The sequence below is a fragment of the Vicugna pacos genome, chromosome 30 (genome assembly GCF_048564905.1).
Source record: "Vicugna pacos chromosome 30, VicPac4, whole genome shotgun sequence".
NCBI lineage: Eukaryota > Metazoa > Chordata > Mammalia > Artiodactyla > Camelidae > Vicugna > Vicugna pacos.
In genome coordinates, this window is record NC_133016.1 from 27,535,148 (window position 1) to 27,559,265 (window position 24,118).

The 24,118-nt window shown below is 41.0% G+C and overlaps 1 protein-coding gene and 1 long non-coding RNA gene across 2 annotated transcripts in view; one reads left to right on the forward strand and one right to left on the reverse strand.

The window, feature by feature from the left end:
- Positions 1-24,118, forward strand: part of LOC140690323 (uncharacterized) — a 1,184,725-nt gene that overhangs the window by 1,078,830 nt on the left and 81,777 nt on the right. The window lies entirely within an intron of this gene.
- Positions 1-24,118, reverse strand: part of LOC140690312 (uncharacterized) — a 461,064-nt gene that overhangs the window by 422,299 nt on the left and 14,647 nt on the right. Inside the window, exons 2-5 of the transcript XR_012065521.1 lie at positions 15,655-15,713; positions 15,305-15,457; positions 14,645-14,768; positions 14,092-14,363 (exon numbers count right to left, since the gene is read on the reverse strand). The gene's annotated coding sequence lies outside the window, so the exon portion shown is untranslated. Of the gene's footprint in view, positions 14,364-14,644; positions 14,769-15,304; positions 15,458-15,654; positions 15,714-24,118 lie in introns of the transcript that reaches the window.

Sequence of the window (24,118 nt, forward strand, 5' to 3'; positions counted from 1 at the left end):
AACCCCTTCCTGCCCTCGGGTATTACAGTGTCCCTCTACGCCCTCCTGTCTCAGAGTAAAAGCAGCCATTGCAGAACCTTGCAGGGAAGCACTGACAGGAGTCGACAAAGAGGATCAGAGCTAAGCTAATACTTCTGATGACACGACCTTGTCACTGTGTCACTTTACAGATGAAGATATATATAGAGAGAGGTGGGGTGATATTGCTTAAAGTCACACAGCTAATAAGTGGCAAAGTCTATAACTCTGCTCTTCCCTTCGGCGTGACGCCCCAGCTGGGACGCCCACAGGGTTGTCTCATGCCTGCCTGAACAATCCTCTCCTGTCACTCATAACCCACCACAGGGTCTGACCCTAGCCTGCCTTTTCAGCATCTATTCCCTCCAGTCTCTCAGAAACAAGGCCGTTTGGGCCACTGTATGACTTCCGGCTCCCGGAAACATCAGTGCTCATGCTGGTCTTGCCTGTGCATCCGGCCCGCTGCTCAGAGGCTCTTCCTCCCCTGCAGGAGTACATTTCCACTCTCCGCAGGGACACCTTCTCAGGGGAGCCCTCTTCTCGCTCTCAGCACGGCAGGGCCACATCCCGAGCTGCCCCATTAGGACAGTGTGCGCCCAGGTCTGTTAATCAGACCAGCAGCATCAGAGCCAGGGATTATGCCCGGGCTACCCTGCAAAACTACTGCCCGCCACACAGTCCCCAGCCAGCAGGTCACCTGGAAGTCACAGCAAGTGCCCCACCCAATCCAGAAGCCTCTTCATTTGCCAGCATCGCTGATGACTGGTTTCCAAACTTTGGTCAGTTTCACACAAAACAGCACCTTCAACTGTGAAGCAGAGGGTTTCGCTTCTGCTCCCCATCCTTACTGGTAATGTCAAGGAAAACAAAGAGGCCTTTTCTCAACACTTTTATAATGACACCCTCCCACCCACAATACTCATATGCTCAAGAGCTTTGGATCCACGTGATTTTCTTTCCCTTATGATAAGCGGCTCAAAACACTGCGGGATTCCTTCTATTTAGAGGGTATTTGTACTCAGTTTATCGGCTTTAATCTGTTTTTGTCTCTCTTCAATATCCCTAGCAGTTGCCACCTCTTACTCCCTTCAGCAGCCTCCCTCCCAACATCTACTCTAGGAAATCAGCTGTGATGAGGGGCCCTGGGGCAGTCACAGACGATGCAACTAAGGCAAAGAGAGGGTCCATAATTTGCCCGAGAAGATCAGGTTCAACCCCCAACAATGTGTGTCACGTCCCTGTGTTTAACTCTTATGCTAAGCAAGATAACTTTTTGTAGATTATGGTTATAAACAGATGAGGTATAAAAATACATACAAGGACACACATCTACTCTAAGATGCTCACTAACTCCACTATTTTGTTTCTACTTATTTCTATTAAAAAATATTAAGAACCTCTGCAGTCAGTATAGCAAAATGTTACTGGGCTTTAAATCCAGAATATAGAGGTGTTAAATGTGTCATTACTCATACTTATTTGTATGTTCACAATACAAAATTATTTGAAAGTCCCTCTCACCTCCCCCTACTCACTACTGGCTCTCACCTGAGCTCCCAGACCACACATCTAACAACCTTTCACTTTACCCACAGCTGAACTCATCAGTTTTCCGCAGAACTCCCTCTGCAGCTTTCCCTCCTCAGAGCACAGAAGGACCATCATTTACCTCATTAATCCACCCAGAAACCTGGGCCTTACTCCATCCTACATTCACAGACAGCCTTCATCCTTTCCTTTTTACCATCTAAACATGCCTTCAATATGTTCGCTTTTAAACACTGACCGTCCCACCGCTCAAGTGGAAGCCACCAACACTGCCCACCTGGACACATGAGTCTCCTACGTGGCCCCACAGCCACTCTCCCCTACTTGAGACAAATGGGACTTTGTCACTCCCGCGCTTTTTGGACTCTTTTCAGACCCACTCTTCTTAGAAGAAACTCCAAGTTCTTCACCAGGTGAAAGTCTTTGCCATGAAATTGTCACCTCAGGGAGGGCAGGACCCGCCCTCTCCCCTCGGCCCCGCCCTCTGGCAGAGCATCAGCTTGGGAGGACCTGCTGAGCTACACCAACCTGTATTCTAAACCTGGTCTGAGTTCTTAGCAAACTGCTTCACTTATCCATACAATTCCAAGGTAAATTAGAAAGATTTTAGATGTTGAGCTAGACTATTGATTTTGGGATTTTGCACTAGCAACCTGCAAGGACATGTTCTAAAGATTCTGTCTTCTTAAAACCACACCCAGGTTAAAGGAGTATTTGTGGAATGTCTTCGGAGGAAAAGGGACTGTACTTTTACAGGCTTTATGTTTTATAACATGAACAACCCGGACAGGGTCACAAATGGAACCGCCTCACAAGTGACAGAAGACAGGTGAGAGGCACAAAGCAACAGGTTGCAAAGATGGTAAGAGTAAACATGATTCTCCAACCCCCCCAAAAAATTTTTGAAACAACCAAAAATTCTGAATTTTAAAAGTAAAAGAGTATCATATAGAGAAATGAAATAAATAATGCTCTTCATCAGGGTTTCAAGATCTCACTCCAGAGTTTTTAGCAGGCCATACTGAATCCTAGCACAGAAAAATCAAATGGACTTGTAGTGAGAAAGTTCCAGGAAAACTGCAGTAATTCCTCCACTTGTGTAAGGACATACACTCACCTGCTGAAGGTGAATGTAAACCGCATTCTGGATAAATTCGAAAGCTTCCAGGCTCCGCTTCTGGATGCCAAGGACATGGACAGCTTGGAAGCATGCTTCTAACTCAGTCATCGGCATTTTTACACTGCAGGGGAAACGGAGGCACCCAGTCAAGAGCAGAGATGTTCCTGTCGTGTCTCACAGGCCGTGCCTCGGGGATTCAGTGCCCTGCAGCAGCCCGGCCCCAGGCAAGGACCAGCAGTGTTTTCCACCCAAGCAGGAGGGGCACTGTGCTTGAGAAAGCCCATCTCCGATGGGGGCAAGAGGGGCTGGTGGGGTTCAGTGAACCTATAAATGCCCACAGAAATATGCCTGCATTCATTCAAGTGATGCAAACAACTGTAGCAGGCTATTTAACAAAATTTCAATTGTCAGTGGAAATTTTGCCATTCCTTTCCGCTTGTCCCCTGCACTCTGAGACAGGCTTAGGCTCTCTTACACCTGCAGCTCTGTGCAATAGTTGTGAAGTCATTTTACTTTACAGATACCACGGTTCTGCCCAGGGTGATATCCAGCCCAGAGAGGTGGCCCAGGCCAATTTAAAGCTATGTGGCTTGCGTGCGGGGGCAATTACAGGAGCTGGTTCTGGAGCCAGGCCCCTCCCCACCTCTGCTCCCCTCTCTCCCGAGGCCCCGCTGCCAAGCACTCAGGCTCCGTGATCTTATGTCCTACTCTTCTACTCTACTCCAAACCCTTTTCCTTTTGTTTTTTTCCCTAATTATTCCCAGCTGGAGTGATTTTTCAATCTCAATATCTGAAAAAAATTCCTGCAGCCGAAAAAGAGGTCTCCAGAGGTCAATGCCCATATGCTGGTTCCTGAAGAGAGCCCCTGGCTACGGGGACCCTCACCAACACTCACGGGGCATCAGAGATGTTGCAGGGTCGGCCACCCCCTACAAGAGTTTGCTGTCACCCCAATGCCTGCACAGCATCCCTGCTCACAAAATATAGTTGGTACACTTATCGGTTATTAAGAAGCAAAAATACAAAATTGCTCGTATTTCTTACTAATATTATCTATGAAGCTGGAAACGGAATTGTAATAAAATGTACAGTTTTTACCCTATGTTAAATCTGTTCCTTTGAGTTTAAACCTGTGCCCTGTTTCCTAGGCTCAGACTTGGTAGCTCTGCACCATTTGAAAAAGAAAGTTGCCTTTAGCCTGAAATCTGCAGGAAAGCCTATTCTCCTGGCCCTGATCTTTAAAAATGTTAGCTCATCTGCACTTCTGTAGAGATGGCAAGTTGCATAATAGAGAATAGCCTTTGTTTTTTTGGAGGTTTTACAGGGGTACCATGATTTGATCCACATGGACAGCTGCAAGAACAGCGGATTCAAAGGACAAACAATTCATAAAGCAAGAAGCATGCAACAACCAACCACAACCCCGCCCCTTTTTAGTATAAAAGGAGACTGAATTCTTACTTGGGGAAGATAGTTCTCCAGGACATCAGTCTGCCGTCTTCTGGGTCTGCCAGCATTGCAAGTGAAGTCACTATTCCTTGCTCCAACACCTCATCTCCCGGTTTATTGGCCTGTCATGTGGCGAGCAGAACGAGTTTGGACTCAGTAACAAAATGACTGCATTGGAGGTAGTATGTCTCCAATGTTTCCTCATTTCCAATATGTAACATGCACATCATTTATGATCTAGTGCAAATAATTCATCAAAGACAATCACAAAAAGAAACTATACTCACCTAGCTATCAACACTGAAGTCACAACCTGTCAATTTTATATGATGTTGAACAACACAATGGAAAAACCTAACATAGGGAGTTGATTCCACGGAAATAAAATTATTTCTACTCCTTCAATACTTTTTCTTTTCTTTTCTATTTTATTTTGTTTTGCTTATTGAAAGGAAAATAAAAGTCAAGTCATTTTATTTCACGTATTTTTGTTATAGCTACATTCTTTAAATACTACAAAGAGATTTAAACTGCAAAAAATTGTTCATATATTAGTATAAAGATATATACACAATCAATGGGGATTAGGAAAGGAATGGACATTTACTAAAAATCCACTGCAATCTTGTCTTTTACAAGCATATCCTGGAATATAAGCTGTATGATCCAGGGGGCTCCACCCCCATTCTCACTGTTGAGTCCCTTAGCAATCAACTACTAAGGCACCAGCATAGAACCATGTGATCAGTATTTTAGGAATAAATTAGGGAATTAGCACATTCAATTCTAAAACAAAAACCCTAAAATAAATACTGAACTTATTTACAGATAAAGAAAATTGGAACCAAAACAGTAGTTATTTCCCCAAGGTCACAAAGCTAATAACTGGTAAAGACAAGATTTGAACTCATCTGCCTGATTCTAAAAACTAAGGTGGAAATCCCATTTGACTGGGGAGGGTCCAGCAGCAGAGCCTATCACCCTATCTTTGTTCAGATCTAGCCTTAGACAGCCTGAGACAGCACCCCATTCCTATGGAACTCGAGGGCAAATGATAACAATAAGGATTTTATATCCAGTAGTTTGTTAGGTCTCATTTATATAAAGTGTCAGCAGGTCAGCAGAAAAACTCTGGAAAATATGAGTGGGTCCAGAGCTTTCTGCTGATTAGTAACTCAGTCTCTCAGGACATAGTGACCTTCCCATGAGAGGCCTCATGGACATAAACTAAAGGCAGCTGAGCAATGAAAACTAACAAGAACCTGGAACTCAAGCAAGAAGGTTCCCTGCCATCCCCCACCCAGTGGCCTCTTCACCCGCGTGGACACGATGGCAGGAGACCCAGATTCTTGTCTAAGTTACATCATCATGGATTCTCATCCATAATAATGTATGACTCTATGCCGCCTTATGTCCATTAAAACTCAAATATGATAACACCAATATCTCAGCAGAATATCTATGTCTCCACTTCCTGTCTTCTAATAGGAGAATATTTTTATGGACAAAAAGCAGAAATCCAATTTGAAAAACCATGCACGAAGCCAGGTGAAATTCTGCTTAAGAGACTGCTCTCACGCTGAGTAAATGAAAACTCAGAAAAAGTGGCCCTTCTCCCTCATCAAATGGGAGGTAGCCTGATGTGTGTGTGTGTGTGTGTGCACGTGTGTGTGTGTGTGTGTAAATCAAATACAATGAATTCTGGGATGTGTACAGTTTTTTTAAGTCACTGTCATTTCATGGGAATGAGCCACCATTTAAATAATTTGAATCTAGTGTTCTGAGAGAGTCTCAGGCTCTTGGTGGAGGAGGTGAAAGGGGAGAGTGAAGGAGGAAAGAGGTACATGAAGCAAAGAACTAAGAATACTGCCAGGGAAAGGCAAGACGTTAGTTTTGTTCTTCCTTGCACCACATACAAATTAGGGACTCGCTTTCTGCTGATGACTTATCGAGCACTGATTTGCAGGAGAAGAGGGGACAGCTCATTGCTCACTGAGCTTGTGACTGTACGTGGCATCTTATAGACACAAATCATTTACCCTGATCAAACACTCTAGCAGCAGGCTGTAATTCTTCTGTTTTGAGAGACAACAAAGCAGGAGTTCAAACAGGATGCATAACTTGACAAAAGTCAGAGGTCCAGTAAACTAAAGAGGATTAATTCAAACTCAGATCTGAATGCAGAGTCTGATCTTCCCACTCCCAGGACTGGAAAATCCTTAACACAGGCTCCCCAGCTCCCCTGCATTGTTCCTGGCACCAAGCATTTGCCATGGCAATGGTCACCATTTCTCACAGACACAGCGCTCTGTGCAGCAAATGACCTTGATCAGACCTTGATCATCTACCTGCCACGCCCACCAGGCTTCACCATACAGGCAGGAAAGCTGGCTTTCAAGTGCATACAAAGCCATTCCTTGTCTAACCTGGGCTCTTCTGTGGTTTCTCCAGCCTAAAGGCAGCCATGAAACTGCTCACAGTTTGTACATGAGCCACACTACCTCTCTCCATCTGTCTCCCCACCTATACTACTTAGCTATGAACATTTTGAGAATCTTCGACACAAATTTTTAAAAACAAAAAAGAAAGGATTCTGGAACAACTACTTAATACTTACAATTTTAAATGACAAAATACAAAGTGAGTATTTACAAACCGAATCTTCCTTTCTAAATTTCAGTTTTAAGCGTTTAAAAATATAATAGCAAAAAATTTTCACTTACAAAATTGACAAAAACATAAACAATAATCTGGAATAAGTTAAAAAATAATGCCCATGTTCTAAATGGAGAAACTTCAGGGCTGTACTGAGGGGTAAAGTAAGAGGTGAGAATGTAGAGACATCAACAAATTGCATGGAGGAAAGCAGTTTTGTAAAGATGTAAGTTCTCATCAGAATAATTCAAAACTTACTGAAAACTCCCATGACAACTCCAATCTGATTTTTTTTAACTTGAACAAAATATTTTGGAATTCTTCAGGAATGATAAAATCATAATACTAGACAAGAAAATTTGGGATGGAAGAAAAGAATGAAAAAAATTCAGACTGCCAATTATTAAATAAATTTTTACAATATGTAAGTTATGGTGCTGGAGTAAGAAAGGCAGATTGACAGAAGGGAACCATGAGCTCAAAAAGACACTCTAGTGTACACAAGTATTTTGTAAAGGTGGGATTTCAAATCAAAGAGAAAAGTATGACTTCAGTAATTGTCCTGAGACAATCAGACAATCACCTAGAAAGAATAAATACTATTCCTCTCATAAGGACCACAAGATAATTTACAGACAGTGATGTAAATATAAAAAAGTACTAATAACAGCAAATACAACACTTTGTTCTTATTAACTCAACTTACCCTTACATTAACAAGTACTATTATCATCTCCATCTTAGAGATTAAAAAAAACCTACAGAGGAGATTTATTCCAGTATAAGAAATTATTTTTAAGAATAATTTCAAAGATAAAACACATAAGGAATACATTTATTATCATAAGAATATTTTGAGACACTACCAAAATTAAAATCCTCCTAAACAAAATGAAAGGCAAGAAATGACAAGAAAAAGCTCTGTGATACATGTTGTTGAAGACAAGAAGTTAATGTTCATAACATACAAAGAGCTGTCACAAACCAACAAGAAGCTCCCCCACTTAAATGTGTGCAAAGGATAAAAGGAATCATTCATTTTAAAAAAGTCAAATGGCTAATGAGTGAAAAATGCTCAATACATCACTGGTCATCAAATGCAAACTAAAACAATGAAAAAGCACTTTTGCTCATCATATTGGCAAATATTTTTAAAAGATATTCTATCTAGTGTCCATCTGTGGGAGAAGAAACCATGAGCGACATTTTCAGAGGACGACATGTCAATGGATATGTAAACTCTGAAAAACGTACGTACACACTGACTCAACACCACTTCTACGAATCGTTTCCTCTAGGAAAAAACAAATTTAGTCCAAAAAGATGTACCCATCAGGGCATTTACACAGCACTGTTTACAATGGTGGGAAGAAAAACTGAAGTGAAATCATATCCAGCAATAGAGAATTGGTTACATAAGTAATTGTGCATCTTTTCATTCCCCTATGGAAGGAATTTCTAGAGTTACTTGAATGGAGTCTGTGATGAATGTAAATGTCACATCCAGGGACTAAATTTCCAGAAGCCTTAACTAAAGGAATACTCATAAAAGATCACAGGAATGTCTGTACAAGAAGGATGCCAGTCAAATATCCTTTCTGACAGTGGAAAATGGAGAAAACTTAACTGTCCACCATCAAGACAATGATGCGTTAAATCACGACGAGCTGCGAGCAATGAGGGAGCCGGCATTTCGCCGTGGTCCAGGGCCTTGTCCACAGCATTCTCTCACCAAAGGTGTGCGTGGGAAAGAGACCACACCCGCAAATCAGGAGACCCCTCCACTCTATCTGAAAGGACCGTGTGAGTCTGGAGTGGGAGGACGTCTATGATATACACCTGAGTGATTAAAGCGAGCTGCAGAAAAACATATAGTATGGTCTCATTTTTAAATAAAGCATATATACACACACGTATACATGGAATTCTCATATGTGTGTATATATGTATGTCATAGGCATAAAGGTCATGAAACATATATATCAAATTTTCAACAGTTTTTACTCTTCGGAAATAAGGGGAAGGGAGGTAGGGCCTTCCTCTACCACCACAGTTCTCTTTTCAATATTTCAGTTAAGTATACTTGGAATTTAAAAGTTTATTTAAGTCCGAAGTAAAATGGACAATGCCTCCACAAGACAGAATGCTATACTGGTCATCAAAAATCATGCCAGAGGAGATAGAATATTGTAGAAAAACATATAAAAAGCCGAATGGAAAATGGAGGTGTCCACACAGTAAACAGTCACAGAGTGCTCTCTGGTTTTTTATGACAGAGGTGATCCACACTGATGAAAATATACGTTAACGTGTTAATTATTATCTTTGAATAGTGGGACAAGGATAGCCTTTTTTGCCCCCTTTTTCAGAGTTATTATTTTAAATGCACATTCTTTTTCATCTGAAAAAAAGCATTTTTAGGTGTGTAGTACTATGCATTGGAGAATAATACAAGAATACTTAGAGAAACAAGTAACTAGGAGACAAAGCAGCAGCATCACACAATGTAGGACGGGCGATCCTGATTAACACCACGCAGTTACATAAGGACCCACAAAGTGAGAGCACCTGCTGTAACAGGGCGTGGCCCCCTTCTATTTGTCAGCAGTGTCTTCAGGGCTGAGGCAGTTCTGAGCACGGCCAGTGTCAGTGCTGGTGTCTGGATGGATGCCACTGGAGGTGAAGGCACCTGCAAGCCGAGAGGAAGAACAGAAATCATCCTCTGCCTTTTCTGTCTTGTTTCTTTGTTACTTTAAAAGAGAGCCATATATAAGATAAACCGTGTATCTCCCCAAATGAAATTTCAGTAATGAAACCGTTTTTAAAGACTTCACAGCTTATATTCTGCCTATAACTGTCTTTTCAACAAAGATCATATTTATTAAATGTTAATTAACTCAGTTAATTAACTCCCTGTTGAAACATTCTAGTAAAGAGCATGAACTGCAGTATGTAAAAGAACCACACCTGCAGTGACTAGCTCAGCTGTCTTGACGGCAGTGCAGTCAGCCCCCACCATCCCGTGGCCCTGAGCTCCTGATGCTGGTAAGAGATTACGCTGCCGCCTCAGATGGAGAGAAACGGTGAAAGCATTTCTTGAACCCTACAGCACTGACAAAACATAACTGACAAATCCCAGGCCGCTTTGAGGCTCTCATTTTCTGTTTCTGGCCAACCCCCATCAATGAGCAGAACCACCCAATCCCCGAGCCATGGGACTCACGTGGGAAGCAGTTTTGGAGAAATTTCCAGGTATAGAATGTAACCAACTATACATAGAACTCTGAAAAAAGAAAAGATGCCATACTCTGATTTTGGAAGACACTCAAAATATTCTCCTAAGCCTTAGTAGCTGGAAAGGCTGGGCTTCTCCTAAGTCACTTATTTATTTCACAGCCAGTAAGCATCTCCCTCAAATCCTGCTTCCCTGTGTCTGCTGGGAGCTTGAAACACACTGCTGCTGTCGATCTTATAAGTCACATGGCAGAGGCATGTGTCTCACGCCTGCAACCCTCACACAGGCTCGCCTCCTAGCCTCACTGTCTGAACTGGGCCCCATTTTCTCACCTGTTTATTTGGTATCTGTTCTTCTGTAAGCTACCTGAAATGCGTTTTGGAACATGTCAGAAGAAGCAGTGGGTTGAGAAATGGACAGATTGAGAGGTGAGAGATGGGCAGACAGAGAGAGAGACTCCAAGAAAAGGGGAACAAATAAAATTTCCTATGCAAAACCCTCTTCTAATCAGGGAAGGAAACCACCACGGAAAAGTGTGAAGAGGCAGGTAGCTTAGGACTGTTTCCTGGATTCCATGAAAAGTAATACCAAGAGATGAGAGGGTAGAACTTTAAATAGTAAAAGAAAAAAAGCACGCATGCTTGAAAAATATATCTACAATATGTACTTTCTAAAGAATAGACTGAAATCAGCAGGGCCCAATAACACTACACTTGGGTATTTACAGAAGTGAGAATCCCATCTCCAAACCACAAGGCATCCCTTCAGAGCACTGACAGTCTACATGGGGCGGTCATAAAGCCATCACCGCAAAAGCTATGCTACCCTGCACTTACGAGGAATGAGCAGCTGTGCTCAGGCTGCCCATGCGCATCATTTACACCCCACAGCACCTCTACGGGGGGGGACGCCTAGCGAGCCCCGTCTCTGCAGGACAGAAAACCAGTTCTGGAGAGGCTAAGCCGACTTACCAGTTCTCCATCTCACAGGACTGGTCTCTCCAGAGCAGGACACGAACTCGGACCCACGATTGTAACCATGGTACTACAGTGCTTTGTGTGCTGTTTGTGTGTATAATACATTTGTTTCTATCATGAAAGGTTATTTAATAAATGATCGGTTGTCTTGTCTATCTCATTAGCTCACAATCAATCTTTATACTGTTGAATTGTACTCTTTTCCCCTGAAGAAAGGAACGGAAACAGCGGGGGTCAGAAAGAGGTGGGGCTCCATTCTTTATCTGGGATCTCATCTCATCGAAGTCTCCAAACAGGGAAAAGGAGCAAATGTTCTCTTTATCTTTTAAAGAGAGGGCTCCAGTGATGGTGACTTATTCAATTACAAAATCAAGGCTGGGGAAAGGGCACATGCAGCAACTAGAGCAGTATCAGCTGTAGGAAGGTCAAAAGTGCTCACGGGAGGGCTCAGGGGGCAGCCTCATTTAATTTCAATCAATAAAACAATAACAAACTCTAAAAATACTGGCCTACAATGGATTAGCTCTTTCTTGACATCTAGCAAGTTTCCACAGCCCACATGTAACATTATCGGGAACCAGTGAAAGGAAGAGTCCACAGACAAGGAAAATCAATGCCACAGGCAGGCTGAAACCCAGGCTGGAGTTTAGGAAGAGAAAGGGCATAGTTAAGAACTGGGGAAAGGCTGGGGAAAAAAATCATCACAAGGACTCTCAAGCATCATCCAACAATCATATAATCATTCATTCAAGAGAGAGTTACTGAGGTCGTATTCTGTGCAAGATTGTACAGCGGGTGAAGCAAGAGCGCAGCGACCATGGTGGCAGCAAGTTGCGGGGCTCAAATACACTTCTGATCCCGGTACCTTGCACACTTGTCCTCAATATAAAGGCAAAGATAATTAAAGTAAAATAATACTCTGTAAACTCAAAGCATTGTTGGAAAAAAAAGTTAAAGAAGACCTAAATACCAGGACAGACACTCCACACACATTCCCCTATCAAAAGAAAGTGCTCTTGGAATGGCAGTGCTCCCCAGAGCGATCCGTATATTCAACGTGGTCTCGATCACAATCCCAGCGGGCTCCTCTGCAGAAACTGACTATCTGCTGCTACAATTCATATGGGAATTCGAGGATCTCAGTAACCAATACGTACTTGAAAAAGAAAAATTTGAGAGGACTTATAATTCTCAATTTCAAACCTTACAACTGTATCTCCAGGTGAGATTAGAGGCCATTGTGAAGTTATTACTGTGTTAATCCTTATTTACTAAATTCTCTACAATGAATATTACTGTTACAATAAGAAAAATAAAAAGTAAGTTATCCTTTAAAACATGCACACCGATTCATTCATTGGGAAAAAATTATTCTATCAATTAAGAGATAAATATCTATTGAAAAAGGACAACTTAAAAACAAGAGTGCATTTGCATTTTTCATAAATTGAAAACTGAAAAGCACAAAGACGTCAAGTTTCTAGGGAGACCAATGCAACATATTAATAGTTATTTTCAGAAATTCTAATTTAACAATAAAAACTCTGGAAAGGGAAAATCGTGACTGAGAGCCAACTGCAAACACATGGAGAGCAAAGGCCTAGAAATCACAGTTCCTTTAACTCTGCTCCTAACACAATAGGAGAGGAAATTCCTCACTGAGGGGACAGTGGAATCCCATGCATAAGACAGGATACACAGTACAAACTGCACTAGAATTGGGGGTGATTTCCATAGAAGAATTCTAAAGTTACAAAATTGCTGAAAACTATTAAAACACTGACAGAAAGATTAAAACACACAGTCATATATATTATATAGAAACATATGTAGTCTGCTCCCATGTTGCATTTAAATACAAATATATTTGTTCATTTATGGGCACTTATGACTTATCCCTGGTAGAATATTTCAACTAAAACAAATAATCAATATAACACTCCTTTTGTCAAATCTACTTGATAAGTTACTCTGCTATGTAAACATAATGTGTCTAAGATAGATCTAAAATTAGTGAAAAAGAGCTTTGTATGGCTTCTTGAACTATTCTCAAAATTCAAAGCTTAATTTTAAAACAGATCTGAACAGTAATTCTATATTACCTTTCCCGTCGTGAAATGAACAACACAGTCTGTTGTCAAAATTCTGTCCTTACAATGATTCACGAGCACCGTATCCTCACAAAACTGCTGGACAGCAAGGCACTATCCAGACACTGTGACCCAACAAATGAAACACAATGAAGACCGTGACCCTATTCTGGAGGGCTTATAGTCTGTGTCAACACCAGGGTTTTATCTGATTGGTTTGATTTGTTGGCAAAATAAAATCAATCAAGTACTTTCTTCTTTGAGCATTCTATAAGTCATGACTCTGCTGTTAGTGTCATGAGCAGGAAAGACTTAAGCATGACTTGATTAGATCAACTAGCAACAATCATCACTGGAGAGTGAGTAATAAAGAAGTTAACTGATAGCAATGCTTCTCCCTACATGAGACCTAAAATAAATCGACACTGATATCCGAAAAGAAAATGAGAATTTGAGGTCCCCAATAAGAAAAAAATCTAACAAGAAATCAAAAAAGTAAAGATTTTTTCATTAACGTTTCCTGGAAAGATTGGAGCATGGTGGTGTTGAGCTCAGATGCTAGGGAAAAACACGAGGGTCTGAATTCCCACAGCACTGGGTAGCTTTGACACTAATATGTCAGTCAAATTCTCTGCATCTCAGTCTCCGATGCATAGACTGGGGACAACAACCGCACCCATCTCCTAGAACGGTCCTAAGAATTAAGTTATTTTATATATACAAGTTTTAATAAAATACATCAGATATTAAATATTACCCCAAAAGCACAAGGAAAAATGAAAACAGAGATAAATTGGAGTTCATTAAACTTTAAAACTTTGCTTCAAAAGACACCATCCAGAAAATGAAAAAACAACACTCAGGAGAAAATTTTTTCAAATCATTTATCTGATAAGGAATTTGTGTATCAAAAAAAAAATTCCACAGCTCAACAATAAAAAGGCAACTCAATTAAAAAATGAAAAAAGAATCTGAAAAGATATTTTTCAAGGAAAATATACAAATGGCCAATAAGCACAATGAAACGGTGTTCAATAACATTAGCTCTAAAGGAAATCAAGTCAAAACAACTAGGAGAAACCGCTTCACATTCACTACAATAGGTTAAAATCAAAAAAAGATTAACAAGCACTAATGAGGACACAGAGGAAGCAGAGCCCGCAGCCATTGCTGGTGAGGATGTAACACAGCGTGACCACTTTGGAAAACATCCTGGCACGTCCTCAGAGAGTTGAACATTTGGCTTCTGAATGATCCAGCAATTCTGCTTCCTGGGCACACAAGTAAGAGAACTGAAAACAAATGTTAACATAAAAACTCCTACAGGAATATTCACCATTACTTTTCGCCATTAATTTTCAGAGCCAAAAAACAGAAACAACCCAAATGACTATCACGTGATGAATGGGTAAATAAAGGGGCCCAGCCATACAGTGAAATATTATTCAGCAATAGCAAAGCATAGAGTACTGACTCAGGCCACAACATGGACAAACATTGAAAACGTTACTCAGTGTGAAAGAAGTCAGTCAAAATAGACGGTTCCACTTACATGAAGTGACTCGATTTGCATGAAATGTTCAGCACAGGCAAATCCACAGAGACAGAAGAGTGGCTCTCTGGGGCTTGGGGAGGATGGGGAAGTTGATAATGTCTGCTTATGCGTACTGGGTTTCCTGTTGGGGGGAAGAAAATATTCTAAGATTGACTGGGATGCACATTTCTGGGCATAGAGTAAAATCCGCTGTACATTTTAATGGGTGATTTGTATTAAAACTGTTAAGAACAAAAGCACCTCGGATTAGTACCTTCCATAGTAAATGCAAATTGCTAACATTTATTACAGGAAGAAGAAACTGCCCTCAGCATGAAAGCAGGAGATCAGCAAATATTAGTTAACCGAAATTGGACAAGAGCATTTCACTTGAAACTGTTGCTGAGTGTACAAGAAATATTCAGACATGACAAGGAAAATCAGTTTGACATCACGAAGAAGCATTCTGCTTCAAATGCAAATCAAGGATTCGGCAAGCCCAGCTGCTACAAATGACCAGAGAAGAAACCTGGTTCTTAAAACAAGCACCAGAGCCAACAAGGAAATGGTGGTGAGGAAAGCAGGCGGCCTAAAATCTGGAACAGTGTGCTACAAATAATTTCTCCACTGAAAATTCAAAAATAAAATGAAAGTGATGTAATGCTGTGTTGAACTCACGTGAATGGGCTTCCTGCAGTGCTTGACAGTTCTGTAACCCCGAATGACTCAGGAGAATCAGCATGGCTCCTGGGAGTCCCCAAGTAACTGCCCATCAGCACGCTGACCACCATCACATCTGCCAGGGTTGAATTGCAGAGAAGAGAGCAACCTCTGAAAGGCACAGGGAATGTTGACAAGGGAATAAAAGGCTGCGGTCAATCCTGGGACAGAGGCCCTGTGAGCAGAGGCCAGAAGGCTGCAGGTGAACTGGAGTGGCCCTGGGGCAGGAAGGGACCACAGGGGAGCATATCTCAATTATCTCCTCTCTCTCCCTCGGGTAGGAGGGATAAAGCCTGCATCCTTCTCACCTGGAACTGTGGGTTCTGGCTGGCGGAAGTCTTACCGACACGGAATGAATTTCTCAAGACTGCGGAAAAAGGAAAGAAAGCGAGAGGGATTAGGGAGCCAAATCCACGAGTCTCTCAAATGCTCCCATATTTATTGTGTATAATCAAAGTAAAAAGTCAATAACAGTTGTGAGATAGTAGGCAGGAACTTGGGGAAAGAAGGGATGAGACAGAGATTGTAGACTCCACCATGAGTACTAAGGCTTAGTTTACCTTTAGGGAAGTCATGGGCTGAGGGGAACAAGATACATTTTTTAGACATGTTCATTACAAAGCAGACCACCAGACCAGCCTGGTCCCTGTTTAGGGGATAATAGACTATCTAACACCACGCAGGCCTGGCGTTTATAGCTGAGGGCCTGGGTCATTGCTCTGCAATAAGCAGTGTGCTATCTATAACCTCAAATATGCAAGCAAGGCATTGTCTCTGCTTTTTATGGCAAGGAGACAGGAGTGAGGATGCACAGGTGTTTGCTTTAAAGCAGTTAATAAGCACATTTTTTTTCTTAAAGTTGACAGGCGGCTGCGATGTGTTACAACTTGTTAACTCAATCATGGGCTCCCACATGGAACCATTATGGAGGACATCCTAGGATGACAAATTCTGGCTCTGGATCTTTTCCTGCCAGCTTCGGCCACTCCAGCAGGGTCTAGACACATCCCTGAATAACGATCCCACAGAACCACCTAAACTCTTAACTCCTGGTGCTTGAAACTTAATTTTAGCTCTACACAACTTAATGTAGAAAAGTTTCAGAAATAAAAGATATTATATTCTTTTTATATCTCATCATAAGACTGATTTTTCTGATTGCTCTAAGCTGCTTCTACATGGTAAAGCACCTAATTCTGCAGGTGAATTCAGTACTTTCCTTTGGGCATAACTAGACAGTCTGGGCTGTCTGACTTCTATTAGTCAAATACCAATACACTTAATTGATTTCTTTGTTCATCAATTTCAGCCTGGAGGTGAGGGTCTATCACTATTTTCCTCAGCCCACCCTCTACTCTTTTCTCATCAGCATCTCAGGCCTCCTGAAAACAAAACAAAGCATTTGTTTCCCTTCATCTACACTTTCCACAAAGGCAACAGGAATCATCATGCCTAGAGAATGAATTCAACACAAATGTTAAAACAAAAATCTATAAACCTGAAGCAACTCCATCTCCGACTCATGATACACAATGACATGAGAGTAAGTGTGTCAGGTACAAAGCATGCGTGAGCCTGACCACCTCATTTCTATTCTTCAAAGGAAGGAAGGTTTTCGTATTTTTTATTATCATTCTTTGTCATTGTTTCTGATTAAGCCAAAAAATTTTTTATGAAATAATTAAGCACTGCAATAACAGATTTTCGCTGTATCAATTACAGAAGGAATTCAGAGGGGATAGGAAAACCCACCTCTGTAAAAAATGCAAAATTCCTTCCCCTGTTAAGAACATGAATACAAAATGCAACAGAATTCAAATTCTTGTGGAGAGGACAAAAGCCACAGAATCAAAGCAAAGTCATTATTATGACTCAATCCAAAATTCACTGGACAAACATGCTCAATGCATTCAAATAATTTTTAAGGCACACTGCAAACCATTCACTTAATTATCTACAGGCTAGAGGAAGAATTTCCCTCTATAACAGACAACATAAATCAATAGGTTGCCCCACCAAACAAGGAACAAACATCAGGTTTTTTGCAGTTCTGATAAATCAGCAAGTTTTAAAGATCAAAATCCAGAAATTTTAAACATTCATTCACACCAGAATGAATCAAGCACTTAAAAAAAATAAATAACCCAAAGAAACTAAACACATTGATCACGTACCTGGATCAATGAGAAATTCTTGTACAGCTGGAAAAAAAGAACAGTCTATAGACTTATACTTGAAAAATAAAACTACTTTTAAAGATAACTGCTAAAACACATTTCATCATTCATGTTGCCTTGAAAAATCTGAGGCACTTGTCTCTGATCAGAAAAGCAATTCTGAGTATTAGTATGTTACAATTCAGTGCCAGTTTGCTTTAGAAGAAAAAAGAAAAGCTACTGTTTCTCATCTTGCACAAAGTTTAAAGAACCTCCCTGCCTCTATCTCCTCCCATTTTCTAAGCTCATGCTCCCCAACCCTTCTGAAACAATTATGAGAACCTCTTATTCCCACCAATATGCCAAATCACAAAAGAGTATCAATTTATTTGTGTAAATATATACCTACACCTTGAACTGGAGGAGAAAGATTTCAGAAGGCTATATGGAACTTATTGCTACATTCCTGAAATCACACACATACACGTTCACAGAGACACAGACATATACAAACTGAATTACTGGGCACTTCACAAGCTAAGGACTTACAACTTCTAGAAGATAACTTTGTAGTTAGTTTAAAATACAAAACGGTCAGCTTTTGAAAGCCTTGAACATTGCAAAATCATCCAAATATCAATGAGATCCAATTAGCCTTCTCTGTAGAATGTAATTCCCCATGATGGCAAAGCAGACCCTAAGAAGTAGTGGATCCAAGACTCGTGTTTTTCACTAGCTATGATCGTTTTAAAACATGTAAACAGATTTAGAAAGGTATGTTCCTATGACATTTATTCTTATTGAGATGGCATATGTATTCAATTGTCTATGCAGAAAATAGGACCCATGATGGTGTTTAAGAAATATTTTGTGTATTGAAATATTTATTTTTAAGTGCAGACAAGGAGGGTGGGTATTACTCCATTGTAGAGCACCTGTTGTGCACGCACATGTTCCTGGCTTCAATCCCCAGTACCTTCATGAAAATAAATAAATACAAGTGCTTACTTAAAAATAAGAATAAATTTATATAAAAAAATAAATGCAGACTAAAAACCACTGCAATCTAGGAGCCACAATTATAATAAAAAACAAGTGTTTCTATCAAATATTGACTATACGCCAATCACAGAGACAACCACAAATCACACCTGACAACCATCACGTGTGATTCTCAGCAATCCTACTAAGTAGACACGGATGAGAAACCCGGCTCTGCGGATGAGGAGACGGAGCTCGGAGGAGCCGGGGACACTGACCGTCCTGCTCCCCGTGACACCGCATCAGCCCAGGGCAAGCGCTGACAGAGCTGCACTGAGGGGACACCCAGCTGCATGGAACCATGGGGGATTGGGGAGTCCTAGAAAATACTCAAAAGTGTTCAATGAAAAACCATCTCAAATATATTACTCTGTGCCCCATCCTCTAAACACAGAACATGTCTGGGACCTTTTTGATGCCTCCGTGTCCTTTCTGCCATCATCAGTTACGTGCCCTCTCAGCGCGACCAGTCATGAACTGGACCCCATACGAAGTGCACTCAGATGGAAGAGCTTTAAAAGCTGTTTTATGAAGTTTGTAAGACTCTGTCTATTCCTCACACAGGCGGTCATCCAGCACTACTCACCGGTGCGGATGTACCACCTGAAATCACACCTTTCTGCTTTTTAAAATCCCTTCATGTAATACAGACTTTTAAACAGCAAAGAAGCAGCTCAACCACAGACAGTGGACAGCTTTTCACCAAATGGACTCGAACAGCACATCTGACAACCTGGAAGCCCTTGTCTTCTATTAAACCCACTTCCAGGTACTTCATCATTTTCGGATTGGTGGACTCGGCCTCTGAATGGCCTACTCAGAGAGATCCCATCCTCACTTCCGGGGGTGGGAGAGGACCCTGCTGCTGGGAGAAATCAGTGAGGAAGGTGGACATCCTCCAGCCATTTCTGCACGGGTAGAAATGCCACATGCTCAGAAATTATACCGTCAGCACCCCTGGGCTCCCATGGACTGGTTTCACATTAAGCAAACTTATGACACACTGATGCAAGAAAACCAGAAATTTAATTTATTAATGTAACAGGAGATGTGAAACTACAAACCAGATTGAAATATCAGAGTTCAACCATGAGTACAGATTCTCCTCCACGGCCCAATCTCGGGCAGGCAGTCACATGGCAAGCGTGGACAGAAGCAGAGCAGGAAGGGTTTCTAGATTAACTCAATGGACTAAATTTCTGTTATAAGAACAGATCTACTGCCTGGAAAACAATTAATGCCAATCACGGGGCACACTCCATGGACAGTGGCTGAGACACGACTGTGAGTACCTGTATAACTCCACTTTCCCTGTCCTTTCTGGTCTAACTGATGCAGAGGTACAGAGATCCAGGGATGCAGATACCTGTAAACACCCAAAGCCCATCCCTGGGAGCCTGGAAACCAGATAGCCAGGATTTAAATCCCAGCTCTGCCACTTACTAGCTCTGTTACCTTGGCCAAATTACTTACCCTCTGTGTGCCTCAATTTCCACACTGTAAACCTGGGATAACAATCAAATCTTTCTTACTCACTTGTTGTGAAAATTGGAGGATTCATTTCTGTAAAACTCTCAGAAAAGAATGTAGCACATTTTTGGTGCCCAACAAATTTCAATTTAATAAGAAAGTGATTTACAAGTCTCCCATCTAATCATCTTCTGTGTTTCATGACTATTCTGAGTCCCAAAGGAAATCCTTATTTCCCCTCTTATAAACTCTTGAGGAGCACCCTTCTGTTTCAAGCCACCACCTGTTTAAACTGAGGGGGGATTTCCTCCTCCCCACTCCTCTGGTCCATGGGAGACTGCTTCTCCCTTCACACTCCTGACCACTGGCCCACGGCTAGCCCTCCTCACACTAACAGATTGAGGTGTGAGTCCGGGGAGACAAGCAGGGCATATGAAAGCTTTCCTTCCCCTCCAGTGTTGGCCACCCTTAGGAAGCAGCCGGGATGCTCAGTTCCATGGCAAGACAGTCCTGTGCATTATGGGTCAGAATCTCTCAAGGGAATGCTCGCTGTGGACCAGAGTTACCTGGGACTGCGTAAGTCTCTAATTCTGGGACATAGTGTCATGACACTCACTCTCCCACAGCCCTGAATTTCATGGAGAACGTGGCTTCATCAGTAATAAAGGAGACATTTATCGCCTGCCTGTTCTTCTTTGTCATCTCTCAGTTGGCTGCTGGACACAACATGTGTATAAGTATTGGGTCCCCTTAAGCCCCAACATATATGAAGTAACAAAAATTCTGTGGCTTAACATTGGTTCAGGGCGACTGTGTAACTGTCCTGACTCTGCTGATGCTAAATTATGTGTATAGGAACTATGGAACCTCCTCAAATATCTTTCATCATAAAACCAGCTTTTCTTATTTTCCTGTTTCTCAGTAATTGCCAAAGACTATCAAATGATGGCTTCACACCAAATAGCAGTTAAGATTATGAGCCCTCTTGTCATACACACTGTGCTAAACACTTTACATAATTTCTAATTCTCACAATTCTACAAAGCAGAAATGAGTGTCCCCATCTCACAGACGAGGGAAAAACTCAGAACGAACTGACTCAGGATCACGTAGCTCAGTGTCAGCGCGTGCACACAAACCCAAGTCAAAACACCACACCCCTTTGTATATGTACCAAATCTCCTACCACCCATTGACACACAGCGGTGGGGATAATACTTAGGGAACTCAGTACACTTTTCAGCTTTAAGGTGCTCCAGAGGCCGCTTCTAGCTCTTTTATAAAATCCCGGCTCACTGGTTTCTAACACTGCAAGAAAAGTCCGATGTTGCAACTGTTTGCACAGGAAGTCTGAAATGTTCACAGCGAGATGATAGAATAAAACTAAGACATAAGCAGAATAATAGTTCCAGGTAGTCAGACATAATGGACATTGTGCTACCCTGAAGCATTAAGCAAAGGAATCAAAAAAAAAAAAAAAACGTTTAAGACTTCCTTTACAAACAGGAAAGTTAAGACTGTAAGAAGGTGCAACAGCGCCACCTATGGCTTAAAAGGCCTTCCTGGTTGCCTGGAAAGGTGCAACACAAAAATTGCCTGTGGATCAGAAACAAGAATCAGATAACTAAAAGCTTATGTAGTACATACTGCTCTCCTAGTCTTCATGTCTTGCACTGTAGCAAAAACCAACAGACCTGTACTAGGCCTATATTCATAAAAGTCATGTCTGTATTTTTCCAACAGGAGGTAATCTAAGTGTCTTGCAAAATACTTCTCAAAGAGCCAGGAAATCATAGAAGTGTATTGAAATACAAAAACATTTATTTACATATTAAAACAGCATGAGCTTTTTTCTATTAAAAAAGCTGACATGTCAAATCAATGTTTTGATATTTTAAAACCTATTAAGAGTGCAGAAAAATAAATCAAAATTTTCTTTAATCACAAAAGAGAGAAGCTTATTCCCTGAAAATGATCAATGTGGATTTTTCTAAACTTAATGCTTCTGGTCAGAGTCCTACGAATTTAAATGTCTGAGTGTATAGTTACACGGCAGCATGAACACTGAGTTGTAACAATACACATTCTGTGTAAATAATCTTCAAGGTCGTCTGCTTAAGTCAATTTAACTAGTCCCTGTCTCAATAGAATGATACAGATTTCATTAAAACTTCATACTGCACGCACACACACACACAAAACCCTGAATCCTTGTTACTTTAAGCCATATTCATATATATCCATATTGAATATGCATCAGAAACAAGCCACCCTCTTTAGTATTCACAGTTGATCCTTCTAAACTATCTGTCATTGTGACAGCACATTTTTACTAAGCAGCTCTTGGATGCTTTGTATACAAGGCGTCTACCTCTCACAGTCAGACATGGTAAACGGCATCAAATTTCACAAATGAGGAAATATACTTAAGCCATGGAAACAACGTACATATTTATCATCAGGAAAGAAAAGAGTAAAGATTTTAATTTCAATATGCACTGACAAACTTTTCCTCCATACTAAGACTACATACATAAAACAAATTCAGTCATTGTAAATTATTCTGTCAATAAACACCACTAGAGAAAAACAAGCAACATCATTAGCAATGATTGGACTTTCAAAGCCCACTCCTATTTTGCACTATAATCATTTTTAATGTTTTGTTTTTAGTGCTTACATAGCACTAATATAAAGAAAACATAAACTATTTAAGTCATTACCTGAGAATGCAACATTTGTGAAAATGTACAATTTTAATTTATGCCGCTCTGTCTCACATTCTCACTGGTGTCTCTCCTTTGAAGGCCTCATCAGGCTGAGATCGCCAAAATCGGTCATTTATGGACTCACAGGAGTTCGGGAAACCACTCAACGGGAGGCTGATCAGAGGAGAAATTGAGAATGCATCCTGTGCAGCCTGGGTTCCAGCACCGAGCTAGGCACCGCCAGCTGCGTTTGATTTGGGGCAAGCTGCCCACCTCTCAATCCCTCAGCTGCAAAAAGGAGACATTGATACCTACCGTCAAACACCTGCTTTGAAGTAAAACATGAGAAAAACAGTTTAGCCTTTGGTAGGTGTCCACTCACAGCAAGCTTGGTCATTATGATGATGAGGATTACTTTTAATAAGTTAAGCTAGACCAAAAATTAGAAATCACCATTAAGGAGAAACATTTTAACTCAATAAGCATTTCCTTTTGAATGGATTGATAAAAGTTCTAATGATTTTTTTAATAAACCAAATTTTGTCCATTAATTTTAGATTTACCGGTTTATGGACAAGTCTCCAAAAAAAGAATTAGAGGCCTCTAACCTCTGAATACTAAGAAAGTAAAGTTTAAAAAAATTATGGGGGAGAGTATACCTCAGTTGAGAGAGTATGTGCTCAGCACGCATGAGGCCCTCAGTTCAGTCCCCAGTAACTCCATTTAAAAACTTTTATTTAAAAAAAAGGAGAATTAAAGGAAAAAGATGGAGGACTACAGAATTTTTTTAGAGAATCCACTCAGATTTAAGATGGGGAAAAAATATCCATTTCTCACAGGAAATCTTGAGAACTATGTAAACCGGATCTGAGTTGTCTAGTCTTTAACATTATTCATGAATTCATATTACCAAGTCTTAAAACTACCTGATAACCCACAGTGGTGATAGTGATCATAAAACCTGACAATGCGGATCGAACTCTGGCTAGGACTGCTCTGTTCTGACATCTCTGCCCCTGAGGCCTCACCAGGCTGAGAGCACTAAATTTTGTCATTCATGAGCATCTCGTGTAAGTCTTCCATTTATGCTTCTCAGTCTCCTCTCACCAGCCCCTCTGAGGGAAGCACTGTTATCATCTTCCCCACACGCAGATAAGGTCACTGAGGTACAGAAACTAAACCTGCTCCAGGTCACATCGGCATTAAAGGACGTCTGTATTTCTGCTGTTTTGCGATTGACAAAGGAATCTGAGATATCAATACAAGATAGACTGTTAAATAATCAAGTCTGTCAGCTCTTCACCTCAAAGAGCAGATACTATAAATTCCTGATGTAGGATGAGGCTGCCGCCACAAAATGACTCAGCTAGAAATTAATATCCAAGATGAAGCAGCGG